At 41.0% G+C, this 17,582-nt stretch overlaps 1 long non-coding RNA gene across 1 annotated transcript in view; it reads right to left on the reverse strand.

The window, feature by feature from the left end:
- Positions 1–4,324: 4,324 nt before the first annotated feature.
- LOC111093192 overlaps positions 4,325–17,582 on the reverse strand; it is a 72,445-nt gene continuing 59,187 nt past the window's right edge. Inside the window, exons 11-16 of the long non-coding RNA XR_005381143.1 lie at positions 16,766–16,942; positions 12,179–12,273; positions 11,576–11,721; positions 9,182–9,271; positions 6,312–6,439; positions 4,325–4,432 (exon numbers count right to left, since the gene is read on the reverse strand). This is a non-coding gene — a long non-coding RNA (uncharacterized LOC111093192). The remainder of the gene's footprint in view (positions 4,433–6,311; positions 6,440–9,181; positions 9,272–11,575; positions 11,722–12,178; positions 12,274–16,765; positions 16,943–17,582) is intronic.

A 17,582-nucleotide genomic window follows, 5' to 3' on the forward strand; every position in this document is an offset into this window, starting at 1 on the left:
GGACTAGGGTTGCACTTAAAAGGACTCTCTTGGGGAAAAAACCAAAGGCCCTGGCGGGAGATTTTGGAGCTGCAGGTAAGTATGTCTACTTGACACTAAGGACTCCTCACCCTGAGGTGAGGCACTGGTGGGGAGTTTCTAAAGCCCAGGGCCCAGTGAAGGAGTCCCCAGTAGCTTGGGTCTAGAGTTGCAAGGTAAGATGGGACACTCAGTTCAATTTGAATTTCAGATAAGCAACAAATAATTTTTAGTATATCCGCTGCAATACCAGCAACATGTTATACTAAAAGAAATTATTCATTATTTATCTGAAATTCTTAATGGGGGCCTGTTTTATTGGCCAACTCTCTCAACCCAAAGTGTTCCTTTTTTTTTTTTTTTTTTTTTTTTTATGATAGTCACACAGAGAGAGAGAGAGAGAGGAAGAGACACAGGGAGACGGAGAAGCAGGCTCCATGCACCAGGAGCCCGATGTGGGATTCGATCCCGGGTCTCCAGGATCGCGCCCTGGGCCAAAGGCAGGTGCAAACCACTGCGCCACCCAGGGATCCCCCCAAAGTGTTCCTAAGGGCAGTTCTCGCTCCCTGATTAGTCAAATAACTGAAGGCATATGACACCACGACTTTGAAAAAGTGATCATATTCCAGCAGAGAGACAGAAATGCCTGAACTGTGCTAGTAAACTAGATACATATACTGGGGGAGGGTCAGGAAACCGAGGAAATCAAAAACAAGTCTTGGAGAAATGTTGATTTAATATGCGGTAATTAGTACTTAATTGCCTAAGAAAATATTATGACCATCTTATATTCTCAGCTATGTAAAAGACTGACTGTGAATATGAAATAAACATCTTTTAAAATGTGGAAAAATGGATATTGGCAGGAAAGAGTACTTCATGCTAATGGAAGGTAGACATGTAAGTCCCTGAATGTTAGCAGAAAGTCATCTCACTTTATTGATTTTGGCTATTTAAGAAAAGCCATAGACCACTTAATCTTCCTTTTATTTTTTTTTTTTAAGCCATATTGAATTCTGTGTGTTTATCCAATTACATCATGGGAGCTGGGTGGGGAGGGAAACACAGGGAGAGCCACAGTCCTCGAGAGAGTTTAAGTAAAAAAGGTAATTACAGGTTCACATAACTGGAAATAATAGGAGTGAAGCAGAATTTGGGGATAATTGAGTCCTGATTAAGCTAATGAGCTCTTGGCATGGCTCAAGGTAGGGAAAAGAAGCTAAAGTGATCTTCTGGGTAGCACCCTTTGGGCTACTCAATGTACTGTTGTGTTTTCCAGCGATGCTATATAATTGGTATGGATATTCCTCATGCTTATAATACAAATGATCATAAAGTTCAGAGGGGATTATCTTGGTAGAGAAAAGCCAGACATACTAGTTCCCTTGGAACCCCACAACTTTAATAACAACTTTCTGCCTTAAGTTTCTTTGAAGATTTCACCCATGGGAGCCTTTGACAAAGGGAGGCAGCTTCTTTGTAGAGATACCACTTTGGTTATGGAGTTGTTGCCCCTCTGACTAGAAGCAACTGGAAGCAATTATTTGGCTCCTATAGAAACTGAATGCCTGACCTATCAAGGCCTTGGGACTCTTCCCATGGTATCTTCTCATTCTGAGGAGGATCAACATGTACTCAATGTTGTGTAGGAAGGACAAGCCTCACTGATGACATGCAAAACGTGTATTCAGAATGCAGCCAGACTGGCCTTAGTAGTGTCTTAACTTTACACACAAAAAAGTGGCAGCTTTGGATTGACACGGCTTAGACCATAAGGCTAATGACCACTTGTCTGAGTACACTGCTCGTCATGTCCCCCTACATTAGATATGTGGGCCAGGGTAGGGACATAGTGTGTCTGTACATTTTGAAAAATTTACTTGTTGGGCACCTGGGTGGCTCAGTGGTTGAGCATCTGCCTTTGGCTCAGGGCGTGATCCTGGGGTCCTGGGATCGAGTCCCTCATCTGGCTCCCCATAGGGAGCCTGCTTCTCTCTCTGTCTATATCTCTCTCTCTTTCTGTGTGTCTCTCATGAGTAAGTAAATAAAATCTTTTCATTTTTTTTAAAGATTTATGTATTTATTTATTTATGAGAGAGAGGCAGAGACACAGGAGGAGGGAGAAGCAGGCTCCATCCAGGGAGCCCGACGCGGCACTCGATCCCGGGACTCCAGGATCGCGCCCTGGGCCAAAGGCAGGCGCTAAACCACTGAGCCACCCAGGGATCCCCTAAAATCTTTTTTTAAAATTTACTTGTAAAAAAAAAATTATTGTAATGAGGAAGGCTATGGTTATGTGGGAGTAAGAGATATATGGGAAATCTCTATACCTTCTTCTCAATTTTGCTATAAACCTAAAATTGCTCCAAAAACGAAATACTCTTGTCCTTGCATCTGCCCCTTCTAGATGAGAGGTCTAAATACAAGTAGTGGATGATCTAATAAAGGCAAATTTGTAGCTACTAGAATGGAGTACACTGATTTTTGGAGTGGGGGGAACATTGTAAGATCCAAGGGGCTCAGAAGAGGAAGGATATTAATGATCTTTATATTTGAGAACTGCACCTGGAGCCTTCTTCACAAAACCTCTTCCAAATTTTTGCAAATGTCTTAAATTTAACTGATGAGCTCTAACCACTATTTGGGCACCACTCCCATTAATCCTGCCAAGAAGTCTGTTGAAAATAGCAGGAGATGGCTTGTCTCTATACCTCCTAGGGAAAAATAAAAATAAAAAAGCCCTGTCAACATCTCTGGATGTCTTCTCCACTTCTACTTCTATGGTCATCACTCTGTCATTCAGTGGGGCAGAAGAATGCCACTCGACTGGTTATATGAACAAACTGAATAGGCCGGACAGACTGTTCTTAGGCAGACCCTCCAAAAATGCCTACCCTCAATTACTCAGACTGAACTGGGAACCCTGAAACCCACCAGACAGTTGGGAGGCCACACTGGCTGCCCTATCAACCTGTGCTCCCTGACGGCTGGTGGTCCCATTTAGGGATCTTAACAGTTATACACAACACTTGCTTTCCGGGGGCACCATGTGTGCTCCTGGGACTGTGCTTCCTGTATGGAAACTAGGGGTTCACTTGCCTCTCTCTAAAAAAATTGTTGACTTGCACATTAGGGTTAACCATAAGAAACCTTTAAGTATCTAAGGAAACACCATAAGTAGATCGTGTAGCCCTCAGACAACAGCAGAGTTCTCTCCAAAATGAGGCTTGGTTACTTCTGGAAAATTCCAGAGGATTAACTGACTTATTATTGATGTGGTCCCTATGATGCAGGGTCCTCCAGTTAGAAAAAGGTGACTCAAAATTTGTCCTTGACTCTAGCTGAAGTGATCACTGACATTACCTTGACCCTGGAAGGCATTCAGATTGTCTTCAATTGACTGGCCAGGGCTGTCATAGATGAATCGCCAGATGTCTTCTTTGCAGATCAAGGCAGAGTCTGTGTAGTGTCTAATACTATACCTTAGGACACCTCGGTGGCTCAGCAGTTGAGCATCTGCCTTCGGCTCAGGGCGTGATCCAAGGATCCAGGATCAAATCCCACATTGGGCTCCTTGCAGGGAGCCTGCTTCTCCCTCTGCCTGTGTTTCTGCCCCTCTCTCTGTGTGCATCTCTCATGAATAAATAAATAAAATGTAAAAAAAAAAAAAAAAACCCAAAACCCTTTAATACTACTTGTATTAATACCTCAGGCCAAGTGGAAACGTCAATATAGAAACTAAAGGAGAAAGCCAGAAAGCTATGTAAGACTCTGATGACTTTTGGAATTTGTTCAGCTAGTTGTATCCAGGATCCTAGGGGTATGATTGTGGTCGCTACTGCAGTCTGGCCCTATTCTGCTACAACTGGAATGCTGTGGACAGTAGCCTTAATTAAATGCTGTGCGAGATAGATTAAATGGGTTCAGGGGGTGACTGGCTGGCTCAGTCAGTAGAGCGTGCCACTCTTGATCTCAGGGTTATAAGTTCGAGCCCCATGTTGGGTATAGAGGTTACTTAAAATAAAATCTTCATTGGGGCACCTGGAGTGGCTCCATTGGTTAAGTGTCCAACTCTTAATTTTGGCTTAGGTCATGATCTCAGGGTTGTGAGTTCAAGCCCTGTATCAAGCTCCGTGTCAGGCTCCCTGTAAGGCTCCAAGATCAACAGGAACTCTACTTCTCTCCTTTTCCCTCTCCCTCTGCCCCTTCCCCTGCTCTCTCTCTCTCTCTAAAATAAATAAATAATAAATAAATAAATAATAAAAAAATAAAATCTTCAAAAAATAAATAAATAAATGGATTCAGCCCTTACCTCTGTAAGTCAGATTAATTATAGTGGCTGACAGAGTGGCATACTCATCGGAAACTTCTCCATGAGTCTCTCATGTTTCTGCACATCTTGTTCCAGACTGTCCTGTCAAAGATAATTGTATTGTGAGCACTCTTGGAAGACAGAGAGAGTTTCCTCTCAAGCAAAGGGCAGGTTTGTTTACAGCCTTGTAAGATAGATAGTGTTTCCTTGAAGGCAAAAGTCAGGTAAGGTTACTACCCTATAAGATTTGAACTCAGGGCCACCAACTCAGGTTCCTTCTCCTGTAATGGTACCCACTGTCCACTCAGGCCTCTACATCATGCAGTGGAAATCTGGACTCAGACTGCTGCCACTGCTGAAGAAGAAGAAATGTCAGTGCCATGGCTACTCTTTCTCTGTGAATAATATAAAGCCTTTGGTCTCTGATCCAGGAATACTGTTAACAACATCCACAAACCTGTGGCAGGCTAATTTGCTAGCTTGTAAGCGGGATAAAGTCTGGTGCCTTTCACAGTTCTTACTACCATGCTATCAAAATTCTAGATTTCCTCCTGTATTCAATAATGATTCTCAAGGAGATTGTCAGGAATAAGAAAGGTACAATTTATCTACTGGACTAGAGGAGCCAGCAGGGCATCAAGTGGAGACAACCAATGAAGAGTTGGATATTGTGGTATTTGGTGTATGAGTGATATTAAAGACATGGATTTGGTTAAGGTTACCCAGGAAGAACACATAAGTGGTACACCTGAGCCCGCTCACATCTCATAAAAGCCAATTTTGTCCAGATCTTCCTAATTCTATGTTCATCTTGGTAGCTTGAAGTTGACCATATGAGAGTTTTAATGCTATGGAAATTAATAAATGCTACAAACCAAAGCTCCCCCTGCCCAATCCTATGAGAGCTAGTTACCAGCATGCCACAGACCATGGTATAGCTGATAAACAACGGGGAGCAGGTTCCTTAATCTATTTCTTCTTCTGTGAAATGTGGAGGATAATTTTCCTATATTGTGGGATTGCTTAGAGGACTGGACAAGGGAATCTGCAAGCATGTAGAATAATGTTGGTATATATTGTATTTAATTGAATTTAAGATGCTACCAAATTAAAGATTTAGCCTTAATTATGTCATTCAGCCCAGAGAGAATAAACACTGCTAACTCACTATGCTTTCTTACCACATGATTGTAAGACATGTCTCAACTTCAATAATGGTAAAACTGAAAAAATATCTTAGAATGAATGAAATACAGTGGCTTGCTTATAAAATGCTTCACTAATAGCATATTATGACTATGACCAGCTACAATGTGTGTGTAGGGCCACCTGGGTGGCCAGTCAGTTGAGCCTCCAACTCTTGGTTTCATCTCAGCTCGTGATCTCAGGGTCATGGAACAGAGCCCCACATCAGACTCTGCACTCAGAGTGGAGTCTACATGGGATTTCTCTCCCCTCTTCCTTTTGCCCCTCAAATAAATAAATGAATCTTTAACATAATAAATAAAATGTGTGTATATATGTAGTAAACAGTCATGTCTTATTCTACTATTTTAATCATTAATTTATCCAAAACTTCTAAAAAGAAAATTGCTGAGAAGTTAGTTTTAATGAATGCACAACATATAAGTAGGAGGGGAGGAGGAGACTGGAAATGTGTCTGTTTTTCAAAATAAACCCAAACACACAATGAAATGAATTTTGAATTTCAAAATAGTTTTTTTTTTTTTAAGATTTTATTTATTTGAAAGAGAGAGAGAGAGAATGAGGGGGGTGGGTAGAGGAATCTCAAGCAGATTCTGTACTGAGCACAGAGCCATGGAGGACTCAATTTCAGGACCCTGAGATCATGACCTGATCCCAAAATCCCGAGTTGGCTGCTTAATCAACTGGACCACACAGGTGCTCCTCAAAATAGTTTCTTTTAAATGAAGATTTAAACATACAAGAAACATCAATGGGACCATACAATAATACTTACAATCATAAATAAGTGAATGCACAGTTAGGAGTCCCCTGAACAATTTTTCTGTATTTTAGAACAGCCTGTAAACTTCTGTGAAAATGACGGGAGTATTAAATGTATTTATTTGACTCATTATGTTCATCCTGCGAAAAGGAAAGGGAACTGTAAATAATTACAAAGGAAGGGAATTGTCTAAAGTGTAATTATCTCAAGTCCATGGGAATGAATTTATATTGTATAAAGAAAAACTCCTGGAAACAAATGAATCAGGTTGCCAAACTTGGAGAGAGAAGAGAGACTACTATATTCGCACAGGAGAACTTCAAAGAGAAATATTCATTGTTTTGTTTTTACATCGTTGGAACTAAAAATAAACCAGAAGAGCCTGCCATGATTATGTGAAAAATTTACAGCTATTACACAGAATACAGAGTTTCAAGCAGGTTATAAAATACAATGACCTTCAGTAAAACTTTACTCGAAACTTCACAGAAGTAATCTCCAATTCCCTCTGTGGAAGCTTAATGTGCAGCATAGAAAGATCTGGCTTTTGACCTCAAAATAACTCCAGAGCTCAGCACACAGTTTCCGGACTCATTGCCTAAATGCATGCTTGCCAGCTGACCACAGCTGAGGCGGTCTGATGGAAGTAGTGTGCAAATCATTTTTCAGACCGTGATGGGAAGGACACTCCCAAAAACCAGTGTAATGGACGTGGCATGAAATTTTCAATCAGGAGACAGATTTCTATGACATGTAGACATGTGCCTTGGGCAAAGCAGCTTGTCATGCTCGGAGTTCTTATCAAAAGGAAATAATAAAACTTGCCTCTTAAGAATCATGAGACTCCTGAAAGGATCTACACATATTTTTTTTACACATATTTTTTAAAGTGCTTTTTAAGTTGTAAAAGTCTTTTACACATATAGTAAGTGAATTATTATTACTACAACCCTGCAGGGCCCGCAAAGCAGCAATCACCATACTGTTGTATCATGAACTTGGGATACGACTCCACACAAATGAGTAGTAAATAATTATTCGAAAATGAAGGCATATTAAGATGTCTTCGTAACCCAAACAAGTGTTTCAAGGTAGAAATGCCACTTTTTTTTTTTCTATTATAAAGTCTAAAAGAATGTGAGAAATTTCAGGGCTTTTAATTCAGACTGGGATTTGAATCTGGATTCAACATCTTACTAGCTGTGTGACAGTGGGCAGTTGACTCAACCTTTCTGAGTTTAGGGAGGCCCTACCTCCCAGGCTTGTGGGTTTTCCATTGTGTAAAATGCCAACCTAGATCAATAAATTCTAGCTTCTTCTCTCTGCTTTTAGATACTTTGTCTGTTTTCCTTACATTTTGCAGGGAGCTCTGGAAAAATCCAACATGGTTTTGGGTAATGCTTTATAGACTGGTAATAGCATTTTTTCCCACCCTTCCTGTATACTAGGTACTGTGTTGAGTCTTCATGATTAATCTTGTCTTTTCATTTAATCCTTGCACAACCCTATAAGGAAGGTATTAATGTACCGTATTAGTTTACTGTTATTATCGTAACAACCAGCATTTCAGTGGCTTAAAGCAACACAAATGAATTCTCTCATGGTTCTGAAGATCGGAAGTTCAAAACAGGTCTGCAGGGGCTGTGTCCCTCCAGGAGACTAGTGGACAATCCATGCCACACCTTTTCCAGCTTCTAGAGAATACTCACTCTCCTTGGCTCAAGGCCCGTGCAACCGGACCTCTGCTTCTGCTGCCACTTCTCTCACTTTCCTGCCTCCCTCTTTCCTGTGTAAGGACCCTGGTGATTACATCACACCCACCTGAATAATCTCCCCCTCTTAAGATCCTTAGTCACAACCACAAAGCCCTGTTTGCTGTGTAGGGTAACATACTCACAGGATTTGGGGATTAGGAAACTTCTCTTGGAGAAGTCATCGTTCTGTCTACCATACATGCCTGTGGAACAAACGAGGGAAGGGGGACTTCATAACCAGAACCCAGGTTCTGAGTCTTGACAGCAATCTCCCCACTTACTGTCTACCCAGAAGCAATGAGGCCATTTGGTTTGTGGGAGTGTGTTTCGTTTTGGGCGTGGTTGCGACATTTGCTAAATAAGGATCAGATGTGAGTTGATTTTGTGCATTGTCTTGAGCCCAGGAGCCATATTTATTGTCTACCACCCCACTGATCACCTTCAAGAAAAATTTAGGACCTAGCTGGAAATGTACCAGTTGTTACAGAGAATTAAACAAAGACCCAGAGCATGTTGTCCTTGAGGCCATTTCCAAGACCAACAGTAAAAAAGTACAAAAGTATACGTGTCAGACTGAAGCCCAGGTGGGCCTTGCTGCCCCCACTGGGAAGGATAATTAGCATATTCTGTAACATGGAATTCTTTTGTGAGTCTTTTGCAATGGAGTTGTTGACTTGCTCCACTTACTCTATCTTGATTACCATTTGCTCATGAAAATACTGATTGAGGTTGAAACTTTGCTTGCCTTTTTTTTTTTTTTTTTTTTTAAGATTTTATTCCTGAGAGACACAGAGAGAGGCCGAGACACAGGCAGAGGAGAAGCAGGCTCCCTGCAGGAGCCTGATGAGGCTCTTATCCCAGGACCCCAGGATCACAACCTGAGTCAGAGGCAGACGCTCAACCGCTGAGCTACCCAGGGGTCCCAAAACTTTGTTTTCTATTTAAAGTTTGGAGTTTCTGCCTACTTACAGGAATTCAAGCAATAATCCCTGCTGTGGATAGGAGTTCTGCTCAAACCAAGTTTTCCTCACTAAAGATTGATGAGAACCATTTCACTAAGATGGGAATTTAGAGGGACATATAAGCAAGTCCCCCAATAATGAGCATGCTAGTTCCTTTAAACATTACCTCTTTTCATTCCCTGCTTTTGCCAGATTTGAAAGCAGCTTGCTTTCTGAGGAAAATGCTGATGCTATTTATATCTTGTGTGGAGGAAACCTGGAAAGGAAGAGACACGGGCATTTGAGATTTCAGCAATTGCAGGGCCTCAGGAAAAGGAAAGAAGCAGAGAAGAGAAAGGGAAAGGGGAGAAGAAAGGAAGAAGGACATAGTAGGGGTGGGGTGAGGGGTGGAGAAGGAGCAGAAGGAAATCCCACAGCACAGCAGTAACTGCCCATTTCCATGGGTGTGAAGGATGGGATCACAATTCCAATCCTCTGTTGAATATTTTGTGTTTGTTTGTTTTAATTTAGAAGGAGCCAAAATGAGACATTTGTAGGTGACCGGGTCCTAGGGCTGTTTGTCACTGCTAACACCAGCTAACTGACTCTCTCAGGCTGCTCCCAGCAGCTTGAGTTAGGATGAGAATATTCTTGGAAGCAGAGGCTGAAGGAGGGATGGGAGGAAGCAAGAGGAGGAGGAAGAGAGGCAAGAAAGGCCTCTGCCTTGCTGGGGCCGCCGGTCAGGTGCTGAGCTGGCTGAGTGGCCTCTGACCTCTGAGAACAACTGGAATCTCGGCTCCCTCAGCAGTTTCAGGAATGTTCGGATTGCACATGTGATACTCCAAAGTGCGCAAAGTACATGCAGATGTGGATGAAAACATGTCTCTAGGACCTGGGGCTCTGAAACCTTGTGCCATTCAGGGATCAGGAAAGTGAACCCTAGGCCCAGGAGAGGAGCTGACCCTCCGGAAGCACCATGAGTTCCTGTCAATGTCAGTGGCTGGTGGCTTCCGGGGGTGGAGGGGGTGGTGGTGGGGATTTGGGAAAACACCGCATGTCAGGGGGTGGACGGGGTCAGGAAAGCCATGTGTGAAAAGGAGAAAGTACTCTATCCTGGGCAGTACCTATAATGAGGCCACTATTTGTTTATCTGGTTGACTCTGAAGCTTCTCTCTCTCTCTCTCTCTCTCTGCTGCTTTTCTTCCCCAGTTTGTCCATATTCATGGCTTTGAACACAATCAGTGCCCTGACTCCAACGCCAACATGAAGCTTCTTCTTTATGCACCTCTGGCACCGTAATTCTATATTCATAATTCTGTTAAGGTGTTTGTATCTGGTAAAAAATTATTGCTTAGCTCTTCATATAATCCAATAGTAATATATTATCTACTGAAAAACAGAGGAGTGACATAACAAACAGCTTTCCTTTGGATAATTACCTCTTGCCTGTTGCCAGATCTTAAGGGTCCATCTTCCAGTCCTTTCTCTATAGGACCACAATAAAGTGTTCCAGAAGGATTAGCTAATGGCCTGCTGGCTTCACTTAATTTCCTTTGAGAAGATTTATCTTTATTTGTGTCTATACTAGCGACTGGATAGCAGCACTTACAGGTTTGTGAAGCACTCTTCTCTTATGTACCATTAACGCAATGAGTAAAGATCAGAATGTTATCATTTTTCTCATGTGTCACTGCCAGAAATGAAACATGTGGTAGCTATTTCACGAAGAGAATTTTTTTACTAACAAAACTCATAAACTGTGGAAATCTAATAATCAAGACACTTCATAAAAGAAATTTTCTTTAAAAACATTTTTGTTATTCCTGTCTGTTGACATTTGGTCAAGAATGGATCTTTTATTTATTTATGTTTTAAGATTTTATTTTTTAAGTAATCTCTACGCCCAACATGGGGCTTGAACTCATAACCCCTAGACCAAGAGTCACACGCTCCACTGACTAAGCCAGCCAGGTGCCCCAGGAATGGATCTTTTAAATTTAAGTTATTAACCTAATCCTCTGAGCTAATTAAATAAGGTGTTGGCCACTCAGGAAGAAGCCTCCATGGGCTGATGTGAGGCAGTGAAGATTTGCCTTTGGTGTGACTTTTCTCCATTCACTGTGCCTTCTCAAGAGGTTTTCCAGGAGAAGTAAATTTGTAAATTAACCACCATTTTGAGGCCTGCAGTGAATCAGGCCAAACTGTGCTGCACCTTATACTTGAATTCTCATAGCAATTCTCTGAGGTGAATAGTACTCCTATTTTACTTTTATTTTTACTTAATTTTTTAAAGATTTTATTCATTGATTTGAGAGAGAGAGCATGCAGAGAGAGAGAGAGTGAACAGGGGGAGGGAGCAGAGGGAGAGGGAGCCGCAGTGGGGCTGGATTCCAGGACCCTGGGATCTTGACCCCTGCCAAAGGCAGACACTCAACTGACTGAGTCACCCAGGTGCCCCAGCCTTATTTACTTTTGATACATTCAGATCTCACCAGTCTTTGATTGCAAATAAGGTTGCAATTTTTTTTAATGCTCAAGTTATGACACTTTGAACATCCTCTGACTAGGGACAATAAATGACCTGTCATCGCACTGTCCTTGGTACATGGTGAGTGTCTCCGCTGAATGTCTTGGCCATGGAGCAGCCTTGGCTCTTTCGCTCCAGCTTCCCTGTAAAGTCGCCAACCCAGGCGTATGTACGGTGCCAGTCCCTGCGCTGTGGAAGAGCTTCAATAGGGCAAGGAGATGAAAGCAGACAAAGATACTCATCATTGAATCTTCACAATGTGTTTTACCCACATTACCCATTCGTCCACATGAACACCCTGTGAAATATGTTCTATTATTATCTCCATTTTATGGGGTGAAGGAAGAAAAGGGGCCTCTGAGAGGCTGAGGAATGTGTTCAGCTAGCAGTCGGCAGGCATCAGCCACACATTTAGGTTTTTCTCCTCCCAAGCACTTTAACTGCTGTGCCAGTTAGTATTACTCCATTGCTGCTAGATTATAGTAATAGATTTATTGCCAGATACATGCTCTTAAAATACATGTTTGATTTAATTCTGCCTCAGAGTAGTAAAAGCCCATACAAATTCTATTCAACATGATTGTCTTCGTCTGCTCAGGCTGCCATAACAAAACATCATAGACTAAGTGGCTTAAACAACAGACATTTAATTCTCACAGTTCTAGGGCTGGAAACTCTTAAGATGAAGGTGCCAGAGCATTCGGTTCCTTGTTGAGGGCCTACTTCCTGGTTCATAAAAGGCCATCTTCCCACTGATACTCATATGGCATGGAGAGAGAGAGAAAAGAGAGAGGGAGAGAGAGAGAGAGAGATCTGTATCTCTTCTTATAAGACACAAATCCCATTGTGAGGCTTCACCCACATGACCTAATTACCTCCCCAAGGCCCTACTTCTAAATATCATCACATTGAGAGTTAGGGCTTCAACCCACAGGAATTTTAAGGCGATACAAAGAGTCCAGAACAAAGATAAGTAAAGAAAACTATTTAACAGGAGATGTGTGTCTCCTTTCATGTCAGAACTGTCTTCTATTTTCTTACATCCGGGTATATTTTTAAATACCTTAAATATTACAAAAGTGAATTTGTTCTAGGGTAATTAATTACATGCCCTGGTTTCCCCAGTACAGATTTGGTTTATGCCTGCTGTCCTGGTGGAATTATTAATAACACCCCTTCTCAGGCTCTCAAAAGTATCCTGGTTTGAATAATAAATTATATGGGCATCCTTTTATTACTAATACTTCAAAATATTTGCAGATTAGAAAATGTTGATTAGAAAATGTTCTGAAGCTGGGTGATAGGTATAAGAGAATTTATTTAAATTCTAAAAAACCTTATATAGTTAAATTTTTATAGTTAAAAAACCTTATATAGTTAAATTTTTATAGTTATGGTTTAAACAAATACGGAATTTTTTTTTAAGATTTTATTTATTTATTCATGAGAAACACAGAGAGAGAGAGAGAGAGAAGCAGAGACACAGGCAGAGGGAGAAGCAGGCTCCATGCAGGGAGCCCGACGTGGGACTCGATCCCGGGTCTCCAGGATCACACTCTGGGCTGAAGGCGGTGCTAAACTGCTGAGCTACCCAGGCTGCCCTGGAATATTTATTTTTAAGTTCAAGTAATTATATCTCTCTTTCAAATATAAACATATCATTAATAAAGCAATAACTTACCATTCTTTTCTCACGTACAAAAAAAAAAATGTGTTCCTGAAAAGTTGTTATAACTGAAAAGCACACAAATTGAACTATTATAATTGAAATGTTTTTGAATGAACTCCAAATATCTGTTATAGTAAAAGAATAGAAGGAATACTGTCACTTGATAAATAATCTCTTTGTAAAAGGATTATGTTTTTAAGAGGGTAGAGGGAAGGGGTGCTTGGGTGGCTCAGTCAGTTAAGTGTCTGCCTTCAGCTCAGGTCATGATCCCAGGGTCCTGGAATTGAGCCCCTTATCAGGCTCCCTGCTCAGTGGAGAGCCTGCTGCTCCCTCTGCTTGTGCTCTCTCTCTTTCTGTGTCAAACAAATAAATAAAATGTTTTTAAAAAATTTAAGGGGAGCCTGATGTGGGACTTGATCCCAGGACCCTGGGATCATGACTTGAGCCAGAGGCAGACTCTCAATCACGGAGCCACCTAGGTGCCAAAATTTTTAATTAAAAAAAAAAAAAAAAAAAGAAAAGAAAGAAAGAGGTTAGGGGGAGGATAATACACAAAAACTTCCTGAAGATGACACTTGAACCAAAGATTATAGGATGAATAAGAAATAGTGATGTAGAGGGAAATACCAGGAAACCAAGTACATTAGAGACTTCTAATAATTTAATGATGTAAAAATGGACATTGAAAGATTGTTCAGTTTAGGAGAGCTGAATCCAGATCATGAAGGGGAAATAGAAATAGGACTTCGAGAATTGAATTGGAAGCAAGTTAAATGGAGACAACTAGGGGAAACTATCTAAAAGCTAGCTCTTTTTATTTTTACTGTATTTTTCTGTTTTTTTTTAAAGATTTTATTTATTTATTCATGATAGACATAGAAAGGGTGGGGGCAGAGACACAGGTGGAGGGAGAAGCAGGCTCCTGAAGGCAGGCGCTAAACCACTGAGCCACCCAGGGATCCCCTCATTTTTATTTTTAATATGATTTTCAGAGTCCTAAACATGGCCTCTCTGTTTTCTTTCTTTCTTTTTTTAAAATTCCAGTGTAGTTAACACACCGTGTTACATTAGTTTCAGGTGTAAAATATAGTGACTCAGCAATTATACACATTACTCAGTGCTCATCACGAGAAGTGTACTCTTAATCCTCTTCACCTATGTCATCCATCCCCCCATGCCTCCCCTCTAGTAACCATCTGTTCTCTACAGTTAAGAGTCCGTTTTTGGTTTGTCTTTTTTTTCTTTGTTCATTTGTTTTGTTTCTTAAATTCTACATATGTGTGAGATTATATGGTATTTATCTTTCTCTGATCTATTTCACTCAGCAGTATAGCCTCTAGGTTCATCTGTGTTGTTGCAAATGGCAAGATCTCATTCTTTTTTACGGCCAAGTAATATTTCTCTACATATAGGTATGTGCATATGTATACACACACCCCACATCTTCTTTATCCGTTCATTAGTCAATGGACACTTGGGCTGCTTTCAGATAAAGAATATAGCTCATTGCCAGGCATGCAGTAAGAACTCAACAAATGTTAAAATTTTTCTTGATGGTAAAGTGATATATTATTTCCAGTAGAATGTTAAATGACAGCAACAAGCACTCTTGGAATTTATTACTTTTTACTACCCTACTCTTTTGTAATTGAAAACATAGACTCAAAATATTTAACATGTCTAACTGGGTAGCATGGAAGTAATAATTTTATCAAAAAGATGCTTAGGTTAGTTTTGCACTCTCTCATTAATTAAGCCAGCCAGTCAGTCATGAACTATTTACTGAATGCCCAGTATGCACAAGCTAGGACCTGTGCAATTAGAGCCAGAAAAGTGTGCAATCTGAAAGCAGGACACAATGAAAAACAGATATGGTCACAATATTAGAGTCTAGGTTTACTTGGTGGAATTAAGAAATCCTAGTTACGAGTTGCCAGGCTGGTTCAGTTGGTACAGCATGAAACTCTTGATCTTAGAGTTGGTAGTTTGAGCCCCGCATTGGGTGTAGAGACTACTTAAAAATAAAATCTTAAAAAATAAGAAATCCTGGATAAATTATAAATCTTGTCATTAATCAGTAGTATACCTTTCCACCCTGGCCATAGAGTTATTCCTATGTTTTAACAAGGAACAAAGATGTCTCCGATGTGCTTTTCACTTGTACATTTTCTACGCCTGGAGGCTTAATACAGTCTATGAAAAATCTTTCTTTCATTCTTTTCATTGTCCCCCAAAGCCTCAAGACTTAGGGCCTTTGAAATAAATCAATACTGAATTCATTGACTTAGGCATTCCAACAGAACAAAGAGAACTTCAGAGACTAGACAAAGTATGAAAAACATTTGGAATATTTTCTTCCTGAAGTGCCCACTTTTTTCTTATTGGAAAGCAACAGTTAACAGTATTCTCGCCGCAGAATTGTCATGCTTTGCTTGCAAACAAACTAAAAACCTTGTCAACTGTCCCCTGCCCAAGTTGATTCAATAGCTTTGGGGTTGCTAAAATTCTCTCTTGGCTTCTCAATCAATAAACAGCAGGAAACCTTGGCTCTTTATTAGGGTATTTTCAGTTGCAAGACAGCCCAACTCAAACTGGTTAACAATAACTAGAACCTTTTAACAATTAACTAGTTTAAAGGTGATACAGCTTTCAAAATGGATTGATTTAGGGGATCCCTGGATGGCTCAGTGGTTTAGTGCCTGACTTCAGCCTGGGGTGTGATCCTGGAGGCCCAGGATCGAGTCCCACGTCAGGTTCCCTGCATGGAGCCTGCTTCTCTCCCTGCCTATGTCTGTGCCTCTCATGAATAAATAAATAAAATCTTCAAAATGGGTTGATTTAGCAGTTCCGTGGTATCAGAAGAACCCCATTAGGGGAGAACTCAAATGTCATTCTTTTTTTCTTTTTCTTGTCTTTCCTAGAGTCTTACTGTCATAAAATATGCAATCTCATAGCTAGAAAGCCTGTCTAGAATCAGGCCTACAAATACATGATATGATCTCCAGTAAACTTCAAATCTCATTAGCCTTAGAAATCTCACTCACTGGGGGATCCCTGGGTAGCTCAGCGGTTTAGTGCCTGCCTTCAGCCCAGGGCATGATCCTGGAGTCCCAGGATCAAGTCCTGGGATCGAGTCCCACGTTGGGCTCCCTGCATGGATGGAGCCTGCTTCTCCCTCTGCCTGTGTCTCTGCCTCTCTCTCCCTCTCTCTGTGTATCTCATGAATAAATAAATAAAATCTTAAGAAAAAAAAATCTCACTAACCTATTATCCCCTAAAATAATATTGCCTCTACAATACCTTGCTCAAAGAAACTTTGCATGATAAGGGGAACAAAGAATTTGGTAGCAGAGGATTACTGCTACTACCCCACTGCATAATTATGAGATTTATGGCAAGCTATAACCTCAATGTTTTTCAGTTTCCTAATCTGTAAAATGGAGTTTACTAATAGTGTGTTCGCAGACTTTATGAAGACTATCTGACGAACTCCTATAGCAACCACATTACTGAATGATAATCCAGTAGGAGCATTATTTGAATGTCTGGAGTTGAATGTCCAGTTCCTTGTTTACCTGTTGTGTGTGGCTGCTTTCGTGATATTATGGCAGAATGGAGTGGCTGGAAAAGAAACTCAATGCTTAAAGTATTTACTCTCTGGCCCTATGGGAAAAGTTTGCTGACCGCTGCCCGGTAAAAGGAAGGCCTTAGTACCAGAGTTGCAGCTTTACGAGTCTTGTTTTTCTGGATCACTGGAAAAGAGGGAGAACAATTTAGGAACATCCATATTTTTACCCAAAAGATATGAGTCAGAACCCCAACAAGAAACAGATGGCCATTTGAACACAGACTTATTTAAAAAGGTATGAATTTAGGAGCTGGGGTTCACCACCTGAAGGGGTAAGGGAACCATTGCCAGAAACACTTAGGAGATGACTGTGTAGAGTTAGTATCCCAGAGAAAAATGAGGACTTCTCGTGGAGGGACAGAGCCAACCCCAGGAGATCTTGCAGTGAGGAAGGCAAGGGAATAAATACCCTGCCTTTGATTTCCTCTTCTCTTTTCTTACTGGGACTCCTCGTTGGCTAAACCCAACCACAGCGACAGAAGACCCAAGAACGCATCATTATTGTCCATACCATTCAGCCTCCTGGGCAGAGGGCAGGGCAGAGGTAAACTATGGTGGGGCAAATAGAAAATATGTGGTACAGAGAGCTATCTTGGGGGTGCCCATGAGCAAAATGAAGAAATATAGCAGTAAACAGATTGCTACTCAAGCTCCTCTTAGAGGGTCTCTCGGTAGAATGACATCCTGGTAGCAACAAGCATACTTAGCATCCAGATCCTGGTTTCTAAATATCCTCCTCCAATAAAAGGAACTAGTGCTCCTTG

This window comes from Canis lupus, chromosome 29 (genome assembly GCF_011100685.1).
Source record: "Canis lupus familiaris isolate Mischka breed German Shepherd chromosome 29, alternate assembly UU_Cfam_GSD_1.0, whole genome shotgun sequence".
Lineage (NCBI taxonomy): Eukaryota > Metazoa > Chordata > Mammalia > Carnivora > Canidae > Canis > Canis lupus.